Source organism: Megascapheus bottae, unplaced genomic scaffold (genome assembly GCF_031878675.1).
Source record: "Megascapheus bottae isolate mThoBot1 unplaced genomic scaffold, mThoBot2.hap1 HAP1_SCAFFOLD_40, whole genome shotgun sequence".
NCBI lineage: Eukaryota > Metazoa > Chordata > Mammalia > Rodentia > Geomyidae > Megascapheus > Megascapheus bottae.
This window is the reverse complement of record NW_028327715.1, coordinates 229,228-246,276: the sequence shown is the minus strand read 5'-3', so window position 1 is coordinate 246,276 and position 17,049 is coordinate 229,228. Positions and strand designations below refer to the sequence as shown.

At 43.1% G+C, this 17,049-nt stretch overlaps 1 pseudogene; it reads left to right on the top strand.

Moving 5' to 3' along the window:
- Positions 1 to 7,478: 7,478 nt before the first annotated feature.
- LOC150039266 (proteasomal ubiquitin receptor ADRM1 pseudogene) lies at positions 7,479 to 8,792 on the top strand (annotated as a pseudogene).
- The last annotated feature ends 8,257 nt before the right edge of the window (positions 8,793 to 17,049 follow it).

Below are 17,049 nucleotides of genomic sequence, written 5' to 3'. Positions count from 1 at the left end.
TTTAAGGGACACATTTTGTACTTGCTTTTCCTAGGCTTGATAGGTATATTTATACTTTTATTTCTCATTAAATGAAAAATTTTGCTCTTGAGATAAAGAATTAATGTGTACAATCTGAATTTGACTTCAAATTGTGATAACTATAACTCGAATTACAAAAAAATGAAACATTTCTCTACTTTGTTTAATTGTTTGATCTTTATAAAATAAGTAGTGGCATGAACAAGTATACTTTTCATCCTTTATCATCTTGCTTTGATAAAACTTTGGAATAACATGATTTTATATAATCATTTATGTTTACATTTTACATTAGAGGTGAGTTTTTTAAAAAACCATATTTTCCTTCATGTTGCCCTAGATTTTCTGTACATGGTTAGAGAATATGTTCAAAATACAGTTGCAATATCTACCTATTATCTACTATGTATACAATATATGTGTGTATATGGATTCGAGTATGTAATTGTCGTGTGTGTGTGTAGTTCAAATTTAGGATCTTGGGAGCTATCCCTAAGCTTTTTGCTCAAAGCTAGCCCTCTCCCACAGCTCTATTTCTGGATTTTTGGTGGTTAATTGGAGATAAGAGACTCAAGGGCTTTCTTGTCCAGGCTAGCTTTGAATGGTGATACTCAGATCTCAGCCTCCTGGATAGCTAGATTGGGCTTGAGACACCAGTGCCCAGCTGAAATTGTCTTTTTCTGTTCATCAGCTGGTTAGAACTGACCCTCCCCCCTCTACTTTCTAAAAAGGCATAATTGTGCCAACGGATTTTGAAAATAAACTGCCCGGTACATTATGTGATTCATGTAAGTATACCACCAGATGGATCCAAAAGATTGAGTCATATTGCCTAGCCTTCTGAATAGGCATATTGATCACATTATCTGCCAGCATTTTTGTATCCTTGCAAATGTTCTGCATTGAATTACCTGGTTATGCTTCATGAGATTTAAAAGTGTGTTTACTAATTTTCATGCTTCTTAAAAGCTGTTCAAATTCTTGCCTCTCATCTCCAGTTGAATAGTCAGATCAACCAAAAAGGTGACCTTTTAATTACAATATACCTTTTAAATAAAGGTATATTTACCTTTGTTAAAAAGTAAATTGTTATTGTAAAGGTGGTATCCAGCTATATAAGCCAGGTCAAGAGTACATTTCTTCCTGGACAGAGTCACCCTGTCTCTTACAGTTTTTCCTTCCCATTCCCATCCATAAGGTGTATATTTTGCTTTCAACATAGTTGTAAAGTATTTTTTCCAGTTCTGGGCTTTGAACTCAGGGCTGTAATGTATTTTTTGCCAGTTCTGGGCCTTGAACTCAGGGCCTGAGCACTGTCCTTGGGTTTTCTCAAGGATAACGCTCTACCACTTGAGCCATAGCACCACTTCTGGCTTTTTTCTATGTATGTGATACTGAGGAATCAAACATTAGTCTTTGTCCATGCTAGGCAAGCACTCTACCACTAGGTCAAACTCCCAGCTGCAATATATATATATATATTTTTTTTTCTTTTATTTTAATCAAAGAAAGAATTCAAGTTGGGTGCCAGTGGCTCATGCCTGTAATCCTGGCTACTCATAAGGCTGAGATCAGAGAATAACCATTGAAATCCAGCCAGGGAATGAAAGTCCATAACACTATTATCTCTAACCCACAAAAAGCTGGAAATGGCTCGAATAATAGAATGCCAACCTTGAGCCTAAACGTCAAACTCTCAGCTGTAATATATATATATGTATATATATGCATAATTTAACACTATAATAGAATGCCAACCTTGAGCCTAAAACTCAGGGATAGCATCCAGGCTCCCCTGAGTTCAAGTCCCAGGACTGGCAAAAGAGTAATAATAATAATAATTCAGATCCTATGTAGAGGAGAAACACTTCATATAGGGGAATTTCTAATAGGAGGTATTTCTGGCGTCAATGCCTTTAGCTTTACCACAAAGTAGAATTTGAATAGTTCCCATTTGATTGACTTCTGTTGATCCACAGGTTACTGTAGTTAGTAGAGTTCCATTTCCATTTAAAACCAAAATCCAAATGTGTCTTATATTGTCTGTGAACTACAATTAAATAGGACAACCCAGGAAATGATATTGAATTTCCTGGCTTGAGATCTGTGGAAGTTGTTGATGAAAGCGACAGATAAGACTCATAATTTTGAAAATAATGGCTTCAACCTTCTATAAAAATGAATTATTGATAAGCAATTCCTCAGTCCAGATTTGACAGTTCATTGACTGTGTGAACACACAAAAAATCAACCTTGAGCTTTGTGACTTTGGAATCACTGGCTTGATTTTATCCAGGGGTGACATTTTTTCAGCTATAGTCTTTTCATAAATGTTTTTGTTCAATGGCAACTACTCTGTAAATCTACTTAAAGATAATGATGATGATGATGATGATGATAATAATAAAACAAAAGCATCCTGTCCTTTCCAGCAGCATCTTCATGACCACAACCTGTGGCTGGGGCAGGCCTCACATGCGGCCTGGCCTGCGGTGGATGCTGGGTAAATGCTCCAGTAACTCTGTGAAGTCTTTCCTCAGCAGTAGCTGAGGTTCAGTATTGCAGGGCAAAGGCAGAGAGAAAGAAGGACCCGCCGCCTACAATTCTTACACTAGGAGAGTCAGATTCATGATTCTTAGCTCTGGATTCCTGATTTTGATAGTTTCTTCCCAAGAGAAGATATCAACAAGTAGCCAGCTGGCCTAGTGTGACCAAAAACCATTCCATGTGTTATTTTCACTAACTTTGATATGAGTGCCTGTGGTTTCCTTCAGATACATTGTCTTTCCTGCCTTCTAATACATAGCTCCTCTATCAGTTATAGCTTCATTTTTAAAGTCTGTATAAAAACCTTCTGCTCTCCCTCTGTAGACCTGGCAAACTCCTGTGTTCTGTCCTTGGTCCCTTTGTTTCTGTGTGAATACCCTGTTTGTCTGCTCCTCACTAGGCAGTGGAGTTCTGTAGCCAGGGCAACAAATGTTGGGTCATTGTGGTTAAGAGAGGAGTGCTGTGGTCCAGTGTTTTGTGAGATTCTTGTTGGGTTTTTGCCTGTGATCTGTCTCGTAGGTAAACAATATTCACTGGTTAACAGGTTCTACTGGAGTTTTTGTTTCTCTGTCCAAGAAGTCTGGCTCCTTTTTCAAGTTACACTTGAACTGCAGAGTCTGGTTTTAAGTTTATTGGGGATGCTTTCTTTTACCCTTCTTCCTATCACCCTGATCTGATTAGTGTGTCCACTGTGACACTCCGAGGTGCTTCCTAGTAACTTTTTTTTCGATAATTAACTGACATGTTAATTTTTATTTTAGAAAGCTAGTATTTCCTGAAAGATCTAAATGCAGCTGTATTTCTTTGATTACTAGAGTTGACTTTGGTACAACATTAGGAAGGATTTTCCTGAATATAGAAACAAGACTGGACAGGAAAGACTGTTTCTGAGCCTGGGCCCTGTCCCTCTTGCTTGCCACTTAGTGCTCAAAAGTTAACAGATGTGCAAGATTGCCTCAGCTCCTGGCCTTTCCTCCCTCCTGTTAGAAACTCTGGGCAGGAGGGGAGCATGGTCTAGTGCTAGAGTGCTTGCCTAGCACGCACAAAGTTTGATTCCTTAGTACAACATACAAAGCCAAGAAGGTGGTGCTGTGTCTCAAATGGTAGAGTGCTAGCCTTGAGAAAGTCCAAGTTCAGTGCCCAAACCCGGGAGTTCAAGCCCCAGGACTGGCAAAAACAACAACAAAAAAAGCACAAATCTCCAGTGTCAGCAATGAATAGACACACAAGAGATACAAATTTTGTCAAGCAATTTACTTTTGCTCAAAAGGGTGCAATGCCTCACTCTACCCAGAGCTAAGCAGGCACACTGGGCAGAGCAGTTTAGTAGGTTTTTATCCCAGTCCAAACTGTCCCTTGTCAAGGAGTTAGGCTCACATTCTAAATATAACTGATTACCAACGTTAGATTGTTTTTTTAAAAGGTTTACAATTTTTTTTTCATCACAGCTGGCTGAAAGCAGAACTGGGAACAGAGTGGCTGACAGACACAGTGAGAGAGGTTGATGAAGTCAGCAGAAAGCTCCCATTTAAAAGGGGGAGGTCTGGGGCACATGGCTGACACCTGTAATCCTAGCTACTCTGGAGGCTGAGATCTGAGAATCAAGGTTCAAAGCCACCCCAGGCACAAAAGGACCTGAGACTCTTATTTCCAACTAACCTCTAGAAAACAAGTGGTGCTTGGTTCAAGGGTAGGATGGTAGCCTTGAGCTGAAGAGCTCAGGGACACCTCCCACACAGACCCAGGGGGAGGGTGGTAGCCTTGAGCTGAAAAGAGCTCAGGGACAGTTCCCAGGCACAGTTCAAGCCACGTGACCCACAGAAAAAAAGGGGAGGGTCATGTGTGTTTGGCCTAGTGATAGAGTGCTTGCCTAGCATGCACAAAGACCAGGGTTCAATTCCTCGGTACCACACACATAGAAAAAAGCTAGACGTGGTGCTGTGGCTCAAGTGGTAGAACTCTAGCCTTGAGAAAGTCCAAAAACAGGTTCAGGCCCTGAGCTCAAGCCCAGGACTGGCCATTGATAAAGATTTCTCTAACAAGCAACACACTTGGCAGTTGCAGTTTTATTCTTTGAATTCCTTCGATAAATATTTATCTCCCTAATTTGGCCAGTGGGTCACAGCAGCACAGCTGATAATTGCAATTTCACTCTTTCAACTCCTTCGGCACAAGATTTGCATTCCTCACATGGCTGCTGGTTATACACAGCACAGAAATAAGTCTTTAAAAAGCAAATAATAGAGGGGGGAAGGGAAATGGGGACCATGACATGTGAAAGGATTTCAATGTGTGGGAATTAATGCACCATTTATCTGGCAAATATCATGTAACCCTTCTATTAATTACAATAAAAATATATTTTAAAAAAGCAAATAATACCAAAAAATATCAATATACAATACAAAAGCATTTCAGTTTGACAGAAAAGACTACTTTTTCCTCACACTCCTCTCCCTCACCCTCAGAAAAGGCTGGTGTAGGTGCAGTGGCTCATGCCTGTAATCCTAGCTACTCAGGAGGCTGAGATCTGAGGATTAAGGTTCAAAGTCAGCCTGGGCACAAAAGAACCTGAGACACTTATCTCCAATTAACATCTAGAAAAATGGAAGTGAGGCTTGGCTCAAGGGTAGGGTGGTAGCTTTGAGCTGAAGAGCTCGGGGACAGTGCCCAGGCCAGATCAAGCCCCATGACCCACAAAAAAAAAGGGGGGGGGGGGCTGGAATCTTATCTCTCACCACCAGGTGGCAGTGCTGATCTCACCTCAGCTCCTGCAGCCCCTAAATAACCTGACCTATGGAAATCAGCTCTGAAAACAGGGATGCGGGCTCTGCCTTCATAAAAGTAGACAGTCAGTAGACTTCCTAGAGAGAAACAAGCAGACGTTTGGAAGGGAAGAAAACCCTGAATCATGGTTATGCAGTTGGGGAGTGGCAGGGGGAGACAGCAACACTTAACTACCTTGTGAAAATACAGTGGAGCATATGAAAAGTGAGGGTGAATTTTTTTCTCTATTTAATAAAGATGAGGAGAAAAGGCATGTAGCTGAAGGTAGATGGTGGTCAGGTATCTTTTTTGGTCCAAGAAGACAACTTAGCCAGGGTTATTAGAAAGGTAAGAGAGCAAATAAAACTATGGGAAATAGACATGGGCTCTACAGCTCACCTACCCCTCCTCCTCCTTGCTCTCAATTCTACATGTCTAGTACAAAAGAATCTTCTGTACCCAGACACCAATTCAAGGAGATCCTTTTCCTCCACAGCCAGGCAACAAAAAAAAGGACTAATTTCTGAGAAGCCAAAGAATTGAACCTGTGTCTTTCTGCATGCTAGGCAAGCACTCTACCACTAGGCCACACTCCGGCCCCTTCCTAGTAACTTTTTTTTTCATATCCTTTTATCCTGGTTTATTTTCTTAATTTGAGAATGGGCATCTAATTTTTAATCATCAAGGTACATGAAAAAATTTATTGTTGTGGTAATGTATAGAGGGGTTACGGTTACATTCGTCAGGTAGTGGGTGCAAGTAGCCAGCTGGCCTAGTGTGACCAAAAACCATTCCATGTGTTATTTTCACTAACCTTGATATGAGTGCCTGTGGTTTCCTTCAGATAAATTGTCTTTCCTGCCTTCTAATACATAGCTCCTCTATCAGTTATAGCTTCATTTTTAAAGTCTGTATAAAAACCTTCTGCTCTCCCTCTGTAGACCTGGCAAACTCCTGTGTTCTGTCCTTGGTCCCTTTGTTTGTGTGTGAATACCCTGTTTGTCTGCTCCTCACTAGGCAGTGGAGTTCTGTAGCCAGGGCAACAAATGTTGGGTCATTGTGGTTAAGAGAGGAGTGCTGTGGTCCAGTGTTTTGTGAGGTTCTTATTGGGTTTTTGCCTGTGATCTGTCTCGTAGGTAAACAATATTCACTGGTTAACAGGTTCTACTGGAGTTTTTGTTTCTCTGTCTAAGAAGTCTGGCTCCTTTTTCAAGTTACACTTGAACTGCAGAGTCTGGCTTTAAGTTTATTGGGGATGCTTTCTTTTACCCTTCTTCCTATCACCCTGATCTGATTAGTGTGTCCACTGTGACACTCGAGTATGCTTCCTAGTAACTTTTTTATTTTTGTTTTTTTTGGCCAGTGCTCTGGGTCTAAGCACTGTCCTTGGACTTTCTCAAGGCTCGAGCCACTTGAGCCTCAGCACCACTTCTGGCTTTATTCTATGTATGTGGTAGCAAGGAATTGAACCTGTGTCTTCCTGCATGCTAGGCAAGCACTCTACCACTAGGCCACACTCCGGCCCCTTCCTAGTAATTTTTTTTCATATTCTCTTATCCTGGTTTATTTTCTTAACTTGAGAATGGGCATCTAATTTTTAATCATCAAGGTACATTTTAAAAACATTTATTGTTGGGGTAATGTATAGAGGGGTTACAGTTACATTCGTCAGGTCGTGGGTGCATTTCTTCTCACACATTGATACTCCTTCTTATGTTTTTGGCCCTGTTTCCTACTCCCCTCTCATGAAGGTACATATTAAAAGAGAAAAACTTTAGATCATTGGTGAAGATAATTCTCTAGCAAAGGATTTTTTTCCCTCTCATATGAGACAATGGACTTGTCAGAGTGGTTTGGTTTCTTGTAACAGTTTTCAACTTCATTCCCTTTTGCTCAAAGTTTTCTGCAATGGCAGTCTGGTAATTTTATATTTCATTGTGTATTATTGGATTTACTTTTAGCCTCCCTCAACATATACAATAACTTGAGAGTAAACTTCTGGGCTGAGTTGCATGTTGGGATGAATGTCAATCAATATGCCATTCTGGAATGAGCATGTGGATTTAATCATGTAATTCTGAAAATTAGGACGGGGAAGAGCGAGCCCGGACGGTGCCTCTCGGCCGAGCGTAGGCGCAACCAGGATGACAACGTCAGGCACCCTGTTCCCGAGCCTGGTGCCAGGCTCGCGCAGGTCCTCCAGCAAGGACCTCGTGGAGTTCTGGGCAGGGAAGATGACGCTGAAGGGGACCACGGTAACCCCGGACAAGCGGTCAGGGCTCCTGTCCATCCAGCAGACAGACGACTCGCTCCTCCACCTCTGCTGGAAGGACAGGATGTCGGGGACCATGGAGGACGACCTGGTCATCTTCCCTGAGGACTGCGAGTTCAAGCGGGTGGCCCAGTGCCCCAGTGGGAGGGTCTACGTGCTCAGGTTCAAAGATGGGTCCAAAAGGCTCTTGTTCTGGAGGCAGGAGCCCAAGACTGACCAGGACGAGGAGCACTGCCGGAAAGTCAATGAGTATCTGAATAACCCCCGATCCTGGGGCACTGGGGGCCAGCGGGAGCGGTGGCCACGAGCTCTCGGCCCTGGGTGGTGAGGGTGGCCTGCAGAGCCTGCTGGAAACATGAGTCACCGCCAACTCCTGCAGCGCATCCGACCGGCTAGCCTTGGAGGACTGGGTGGGCTCAGGGCCCTCACAGGGCCGGGCCTGGCCAGTCTTGTAGGTAGCGGCGGGCCTCCAGCGAGCAGTTCTTCCTCCAGCTCAGGAGCCAGTCAGCAGCTGTCACCGCATCCTCCACCACCTCCTCTGCCCATGCCACCCCAGCCCCTTCTGCCCCAGCCGCCGCCTTGGCCACCCGCCCGAGCCCCCGCGCCCAGTTCAAGTAATGGAATGGGTATGGCAGCCAGCCTGACCCAGCCCATCCAGCTGAGCGACCTGCAGAGCATTTTGGCTACCACGAACGTGCCGGCTGGGCCAGCTGGCGGCCAGCAAGTGGACCTGGCCAGCGTGCTGACCCCAGAGATCATGGCCCCCATTCTGGCCAACGCCGATGTCCAGGAGCGCCTCCTGCCCTACTTACCCTCGGGTGAGTCGCTGCCCCAGACCGCGGACGAGATCCAGAACACGCTGACCTCGCCCCAGTTCCAGTAGGCCCTGGGAACGTTCAGTGCAGCCTTGGCCTCGGGGCAGCTGGGCCCCCTCATGGGCCAGTTTGGCCTGCCCCCAGAGGCCGTGAAGGCCGCCAACAAGGGCTATGTGGAAGCATTTGCCAAAGCTATGCAGAACAATGCCAAATCTGAGCAGAAGGAGGGCGACGCAAAAGACAAGAAAGATGAAGAGGAAGATATGAGTCTAGATTAAGTTATTTACTGTCTTTTAAGGAATTTGAATTCTTAGTCACGTGACTCTTGTAGTGGCATTTGTGATGTATTGCATACCTTTTCCTGTTCCAACTCACCAATAAAAGTCCTTTCTTTTACCTGAAAAAAAAAGAAAATTAGGACAAATACAGAGAATGTAAATTGTTATATCTTAACTGAATAGAAATAGAACTAACAAAAATCAGGATGTGGACAAGAGAAATAACCTCCTATGTTAAAGTAAAAGAGAGACTTTATATGATACCAGGTTGAAATGATCTAGTTAATAAACTCCAAGAGGTACCAACTTTTATTAGATTTTAGAATTCCTTTCATTAACCTTATAGGAATGTATTAAAAATCCTACCTTGTAAAATCCTTTAGGTAATGATTAGCAATCTCTTTCATTTCTGCTTGATGTTTTAATGAAAACTAAACACAGAATCACGTGTATTTGTTTTTTTTACTGTGTCATGTATTTATTTATTGCTTATTTTCTCATCAGTCATGGGTCTTGAATTCAAGGTCTGTGGTACCGTCCCTTGGCTTCCTTTGCTCAAGGCTCCTAGTCTACCACTTGAGCCACAGTGCCATTTTTGGCCTTTTCTGAGTATTTGATTGGAGGTCAGAGTCCCCTGAACTTTCCTGCCTGGGATGGCTGTAAACCGAAACCTCAGACTGGACTAGCTGGTGTTACAGGCATGAGACACCAGCACCAGGCTGTGTCTTTTTTTTTTTTTGGCCAGTCCAGGGATTGAACTCATGACCTGATCATTGTCCTTGGGACTTTCTCAAGGCTAGGGCTCTACCACATGAGCCTCAGCACCAATTCTGGCTTTTTTCTACGTATGTGGTACTGAGGTCTTCGTGCATGCTAGGCAAGGCACTCTACCACTAGGCCAAACTCTTGGCCCCCTTTACTGTGTCTTTTAATCTGTGATCATCAGGCATACCACATTCTTCTTTCATTTTTTGTTCACTGAACATGACCAGGAAGATGCTTAATGAATGTGAAGAACCAATGCAATATTTCCACTGAGAAAAAGAAGTCTTTTCATTATTAACTTGGCCATAAGTGGTTCATAGATACGTAGTAAACAATGTAAAAAAGGACTTAAGGCTATAGTGCTTTGTGAAGTCATTTATTGATTTGTCTTGTGTGAGTGTTGGGGCTTAAATTCAGGGCCTGGGTGCTGTCCTTGGGCTTTCCTCAAGGCCAGCACTCTACCACTTGAATCATAGTACCACTTTGGTCTTTTCTATGCATGTGGTAGTGAGGAATCACACCCAGAGATTCGTGCATGCTAGGCATGCACTCTACCACAAGGCCATGCTCCTGGCCCAGTTTTTAAAGCAAGGTGCAACTGAGTGGTAGATTGTCTTTCAATACATATGTACACCACATATGTACACACACATACATGTATATATAAATAAGTTGGCTGTACTAGACTTTGAACTTAAAGTTTAATTGCCTACCAGGCATGCTTTCTATTACTGAGCCACTTCCCCAGGCATTTGTTTCACTAGTCATTTTTTTTTAAATCTGGGTCAGACCATGACTACCTGTTTTAGTTATTCCATTGTAACTGGGATAAGAATCTCAGGCCAGTGGCCTACCTGACCTTTCTGTTGATTTTAGGGAATTTTTGTGCCTAGAGTGTCCTAGAGAATCACCAATCTCTCCATCTTAGCCTCGTGTGCTAAGATGATAGGCAGAAGTCTCCATAGTCAGCTATGTATTAAAGAAGAGGTCTCATAAACCTACATACTCAGAATAGCTGCAAGCTACCATTCTCCAAAGTCCACCTCCCAGGTAGCTAGCAATACAGTCATTATAATGCCTCAATCCAGCTGATTTTAACTTAACTGAGTAACTAGTGCTTCACTCCACACATGACCCTTGCATGGAGAGTCACTGCTCTTGCACCCTCTTACAGGAATGCTCTAATTTGAGTCATTTGTGAATCAACACGGTTGCCCTCCTCCACATGTCTTCATCATGTCATTTCCCTATGCACAGATGGCTTCTTTCTGCAAATTACTGTCACTTTTTGCCTGTGGACATTTTTTTTTACCTATAGTAGCATGCTCAGCCTATGTAAGGGGCAATCTGGAAGTCCCTTAGGCATTAATGCTCCAGGACAGCCCTTAAATAATAATGAATATGAGCTAGTGCATAAAATATCCCAGCTTCCTTACTCCTCTAATGGATCAACTTTGAGATATGTCCCAGAACCTTCTAGCACTGGTCCCTGGAGGAAGAGCATTTCTCCCTCTCTCTCTCTCTCTCTCTCTCTCTCTCTCTCTCTCTCTCTCTCGTCTCTCTCTCTCTCTCCTCTCTCTCTCTCTCTCTCTCTCTGTCTCTCTCTGTCTCTCTCTCTCTCTCTCCTCGTCTCTCTTCTCTCTCTCTCTCTCTCTCTCTCTCTTCTCTCTCTCTCTCTCTTATTTCCTTCATTTACCTCCCATTCTTGGAAGGACCTATTTTAGTCCAGTTCTTACATCTGAATCTATTTCTCCATGGATAAAACTGAAGGCAGGGCTAGGAGTTTGGCCTACTGGTAGAGTGCTTGCCTAAGCATGCAGGAAGACCAGGGTTCGATTCCTTAGTACCTCATACCTACAGAAAAGCAGGAAGTGGTGCTGTGTCTCAAGTGGTAGAGCTGTAGCCTTGAGAAAGCCCAAGGACAGTGCCCAGGCCTGCCGAACAACCAAGAGAAGTGAAGGCAGTAGCTTGTCACATTTTGTGTCAAGGAAAACTGATATGACTGCATCTGTTTCAGGGAAATTGGATAAGCTTTTGTTCAGAGTCCATCTGCCTGAGTTAAATACTGAGCAGGAGCTGGTGTTTTTCACAGTAAACCCAAAGTGATAGATGGAAAATTGTTTAAGCAGTCTTATGTGTATTTAAATTTTGTTATAAATATCTTTAATAACTTGAGATTATTTTATTTTGGTTCTGTTGTTCTAAGCTGTCTAATTTATAGCCACTGGTTTCACATAAACATCAAATAGACACTGGAGGCTGTTATAGGAAAAGAAAAAGGCAGGGAGACTGCCACTGGGCCTTATAACATAGGAATCTAAAGAACTGCAGTTTTAATGTATAGGAAACAACGTGTGTGTGTGTGTGTGTGTGTGTGTGTGTGTGTGTGTGTGTGTGTGTGTGTGTTTGTGTGTGTGTGTTTGTGTGTGTCTTGGTCCTGGGTTGACCTCAAGGTCTAGGTGCTTTCTTGAGCTTTTAATTTTCTTCTCAAGGCTAATGCTTTAGAACTAGCCACACCTTGAGCCATATCTGGCTCCACTTCTGGCTTTTTGGTATTTAATTGCAGATAAGCGTTTCATGGACTGCCAGGTGCTACTGGCTCAGGATGCTGAGATCTGAGGCTCACAGTTCAAAGCCAGTTAGGGCAGAAATGTCTATGCCACTCTTCTCTCCAATACAATATTCAAAAGAAGCCAGAAGTGGTGCTGTGGTTCAAATGGTAGAGTGTTAGCTTTGAGCAAAAGAAGCTCAGATACAGAGAGTAGGCCATGAGTTCAAGCCCCTGGACTAGCACAAAAACTAAAAACAAGTCTCATTTACTTGCTTGCAGAGACTAATTTCAAACTGCAATCCTCAGATCTCAGTTCAAGCCCCAGGCCTGGCAAAAAAAAAAGAAAAAGAAAAGAAAAAGTCTTCTAAATGATAGAAAAAAGAATTCAAGTCAGCTGTAGATTTTCAGGTGTCTAGTACAGTAGGCCATGTGACTAAGTTCACTTTTCAGTACCATAAGCTTCAGTAAAAATCGACCAGAAAAGGCATACAGTTCAAGCAGAGTATGTGGCTCAAGGTTTAAGAAATTAAGGTTTTGCAAAAGCCACATAATGAATGATTGTTGTCCTTAATGTACTATGTTGTCTCTCATCTCCTTTGCTGTCCCTTGGTTATCTCATATTGGTATAGTATCTCACTTTGTTATCTGATATATTGAATTTATTTGTATTTGGATATTTGAAATTTGGTAGGGAAGGGGGGGAAAACCAAGATGGGTGGGGGGTGTGGGGGGGGGGAGGGAAACGGGGTACCAAGACATGTGAAAGGGTATCAATGTATGTAAATTAATGCACCTTCTATCTGGCAAATATCATGTAACCCTTTTACTAATTACAATAAAAAAAAAGAAAAAAAAAAGAAATTAAGGTTTTGGGTTCCCAAATGAAAGCTTCATTTCACCAACAATCTACTTCTCATCATCCAAGCTCCCACTTTGCTACTTGTCCAAATATGCCACCCAAACCATCCACAGACAGACTGCCCCCGCCACCTCAAGTAATGCCACCACTATTACCTACGGGTACGAGCAACTGGGCCTGATTTCCTGTCACAATGCATCACAACCCAGCTTGTAGAGATCAAGGGGCCTCTGCTGGATCTTAGCCCCATCTGCTTCATGCTTCCTGGTTGGCCCATCTGCAGTTTCTACATCCACACACCACAGTATTTCTTCTCAACCGAAGATAGCAATGTAATGACGTGGAAAGACTCTTCAGTGATCTGGTAGAGGAAGATCTGTTTTGAAGGATAAAATATCACTGGGTAGCTTCAATGATTAGAACAGAAGTGTTGCATCTGTCTTTCTCATCCCACCTTTCCAGACGAACAGAGCACAATTAAGACAATTACTGAGCTTATAGGACACCCAGTCCCTTCCAAATGTGGTACAAGTATACAAGGAATTCGATTGGGGGGATTCAGGGAGGCTTTGAATCATTAAGGACAGGTCAGTGAGCCCTTCCTGTGGGCAGAGTCCATACTCCTTCAGCTGCATGTGGTATATAGTTTAGACATCTACCTTACAGGTAGAGCCTCCCTCAACCTACCCTAGAAGCAAGTTTTCCTGTGTGTGTGTGTGTGTGTGTGTGTGTGTGTGTGTGTGTGTGTCTGTGTCTGTGTATGTGTATGTGTTTTGTGTCTCGTTGTGGGGCTTGAACTCAGGGTCTGGGCACTGTCCTGAGCTCTTTTGCTCAAGGCTTGTGCTCTATCACTTTGAACCACAGTTCCAACTCCAGTTTTCTACTGGTTAATTGGAGATAAGGGTCTTATGGACTTTCTCATGTGGGTTGGCTTTGAACCATGATCCTCAGATCTCAGCCTCAGGAGAAATTGATGGCTGGTGACGTATTCCCTATATTAATTTCAATATGATGATAGATTTGCTTCTCCTTCAAACTTAAGATTCAGAGAGAGAGACAAAGTTTAGCCAGAACTTTCTTATAAAGAAGAGCAACACTTTAGAAGAAGAAAAAATGGTGGTATTACAGATCGTGTTTTAAATTGTGACAATGAATTTGCCTATTCTCATAAAATTCCCCTGTAGTTATACAAGAGAGAGTGATTTTTAATAGTCTAGTTCTGAGCGGGGTATGGTGGTACATTTTAGTTGTCCCAGAAACCTTGGAAACCTGAGATGGGAATATCAGTTGAGCCTAGCTGTTTCAAACAGTCTGGACAACACAGCCAGAGTGTAAAATACATGCACATACACACAACTGAGCCAGCAAGTGAGATATAGAGAGAGAGGGAGGAGATGGGGGAGAGAAAATATCATAATTCTTACTGTATTTGTGGGCTGTCTTTTTGAGTTGTTCAAAGTCAACTATAGTCTAACAATAGTAATAAAAACTCCAGAAAATTCATAAATTTTATTTCTTTAATTATTTCTTTTTGTATGGTGCTGAGGATCAATTGTGGAGCCTGTAGATGCAAGGTGAATGCTCTCATGCTGAGTTATACGTAATTTAAAGCTCCCATATTTTTTTTCTATTTTTTGGCAGTCCAGGAGGTTAGGACTTGAGCCCTGACCTTGGACTTTTCTCAAGGCTAGAGCTCTACCACTTGAGCCTCAGCACCTCTTCCAGCTTTTTTCTATGTGTGTGGTACTGAGGAATCAAACACCGGTCTTCCTTCATGCTAGGCAAGCACTCTACCCCTGGCCCAATTCCCAGCCCTCCCACAAATTTTTAGTTACTCACTACTCTGAGTAGGATGAGGATGAAATCTAACACCTGCCTTTCACCTTGCCTATGTCCAGCTGTGGGCCTCACCAACCACTGACTGCCTCTTAGAGATAAATTCCATACTTGTTCATTTTCAAGACCAACCGTTGGATTCTGAGTGAAAATTTCCTAGCAGCTTGCTTACATTCGGACTTTTGGATGTGAAAAAATTCATGCATTGGAAAACCCATAGATAAACAGGAGTGTGATTAGCTTAGGGAAGAACAGATTTCAATAAAATGAGGAAATAGATGAAATGGGATGTGTCAGAAGGCAAAGGATCCTTCCTGCTACAAAGGAAAAGGGGGAGGGGATGTGGAGGCTGCCCAAAGCCCCTGGCTGACATTCAACTTCAAGAGGGGCATGCATTTGAATTGCTCAATAAAACTGAATGTAAGGGACCTGGAGCATGGCCTAATGGTAGAGTGCTTGCCTCCCATGCACAAACTCATGTGTTCTATTCCTCAGCACCACATACACAGAAAAAGATGGAAGTGGTATTGTGGCTCAAGGGTAGGCCTTGAGAAAGCCCAAGGATAGTGCCCAGGCCCTGAGTTCAAGCCCAGGACTGGCAAAAAAAAGGAATGTAAATTAGGCAGCATCCAAGAGAGAATGGGAACTCTATATGTCTTGGCTCAGTGATGGAGTAGGGAGAGATGTCCATGTGTGAAGTGCCCCTGTGGCTCACGTGGCAGATCACTAGCCTTGAGCAAAATGTGTCCAAGGAGGCACCCAGGCTAGAGCTCTACCACTCTCTAGCTCTACTCCTGGGTCTTCGTGCATGCTAGGCAAGCACTCCACCACTAGGCCACAATTCTAACTCACCAAATAATGGATTTTATTATGATATTTCCACCCGTGCACAAGAGAACTGTGTTCTTATTCACATTCTCATCCTGGTTCCTATACACCTTCCTATCCTTCCCTCTGCTTAGGCCTTTTTTATTTGGATGTTTGATTACTTGTACATATGGGTCTAGACTCCAAATGTAAGAGAAAACATGTGGTGGTCACAAGTCTGACACATTTTCCTTGGCTTTTCTGATGTCCACTTTCTCTCATTTTCTTGGAACTAACACACTTTTATTCTCATAGATGACTGAACAATACTCCATTGTGTGTGTGTGTGTGTGTGTGTGTGTGTGTGTGTGTGTGTGTGTGTGTGTATTTTTTCCTCCCTCTGTTCATCTGTTGGCAGAAAATTGAGTGGCCACATAAATCTTTACTGTTATAATAGTGCCACAGTAAACATGAGTGTCCAGTTCTCAACAATACTGAATTTATACTGTCTGTGACGTGTTTCACTAATTAGGTAGGAAATTTGAACAGGTTCACCATACCTCTCTCATTTGGGAAGCTCCAACATTACGTTGTTGGAAGAGACATGTTGATTTCTCAGGAACCGTTCCGAATCCCAAACTGCTCCTCATAGGAGGAAATGGAATGAATCTCCTGCCCTCCAGTTTAGGCTTTTAAATATTAATTTTTTCCACTTTTTAAAACTTACAAAATAGTTCCTGTTGCTTCCTCCCTTCCTCCCTCCCTCCCTTCCTCCCTTCCTTCCTTCCTTCCTTCCTTCCTTCCTTCCTTCCTTCCTTCCTTCTTTCCTTCCTTCCTTCTGCCCTACTTCCCTCCCTCCCTCTCTCTTCTCTCCCTCCTCTCTTTTTCTCGCTCTTACTCTCTGACTCCTCCCTTTCTCTTTTGCTGTCAGTACTGGGACTTGAACTCACCGCTACTGGCTCTTACTTATGTCAGAGTTGGCCCTTCTCACTTGAGTTGTGTGTCTACTTCCGACTTGTTGGTGGTTACATTTAGACTTTCCTGCCTGGGCTGTCTTGAGCCATGATCCTGAGGTATCAGCCTCCTCAGTAGCTAGGATTTCCCTTGTAAGCCTCCAGCGATTGTTGATACCAGTGTGAGGGCCTGACAGTGGTATGTACTTTCACCAGCCCTCCTCACCTCCCATTTCACTTTGTGCTTTCTCTGCCTTCCTGTGAGTTCACTTGGACCATGTGAGAAAGTCCAGTTCTCCTCTTAGGTTGGGTTACTGTGGCTGAGATTGACGGTGTGGCAAGCTGGCCTAGAGGTGTCCTGTGCTGTTCTTCATCATTGCACTGAATGGTGTCGGGTCATCTGCTTGAGCACTGATATCTGTAGTTTCCCAAACCCCAATCCCACCGAGGTATGATATTGCTCTCCTATTAAAAGCAATCACTCATAACCCTAGCCACTGATGATGGTGTGAACGGAACCTGAATGTCAATTTAGACTGGAAAGTTTGAGGGTCCATCTCCAATTCATCAGCAAAATGC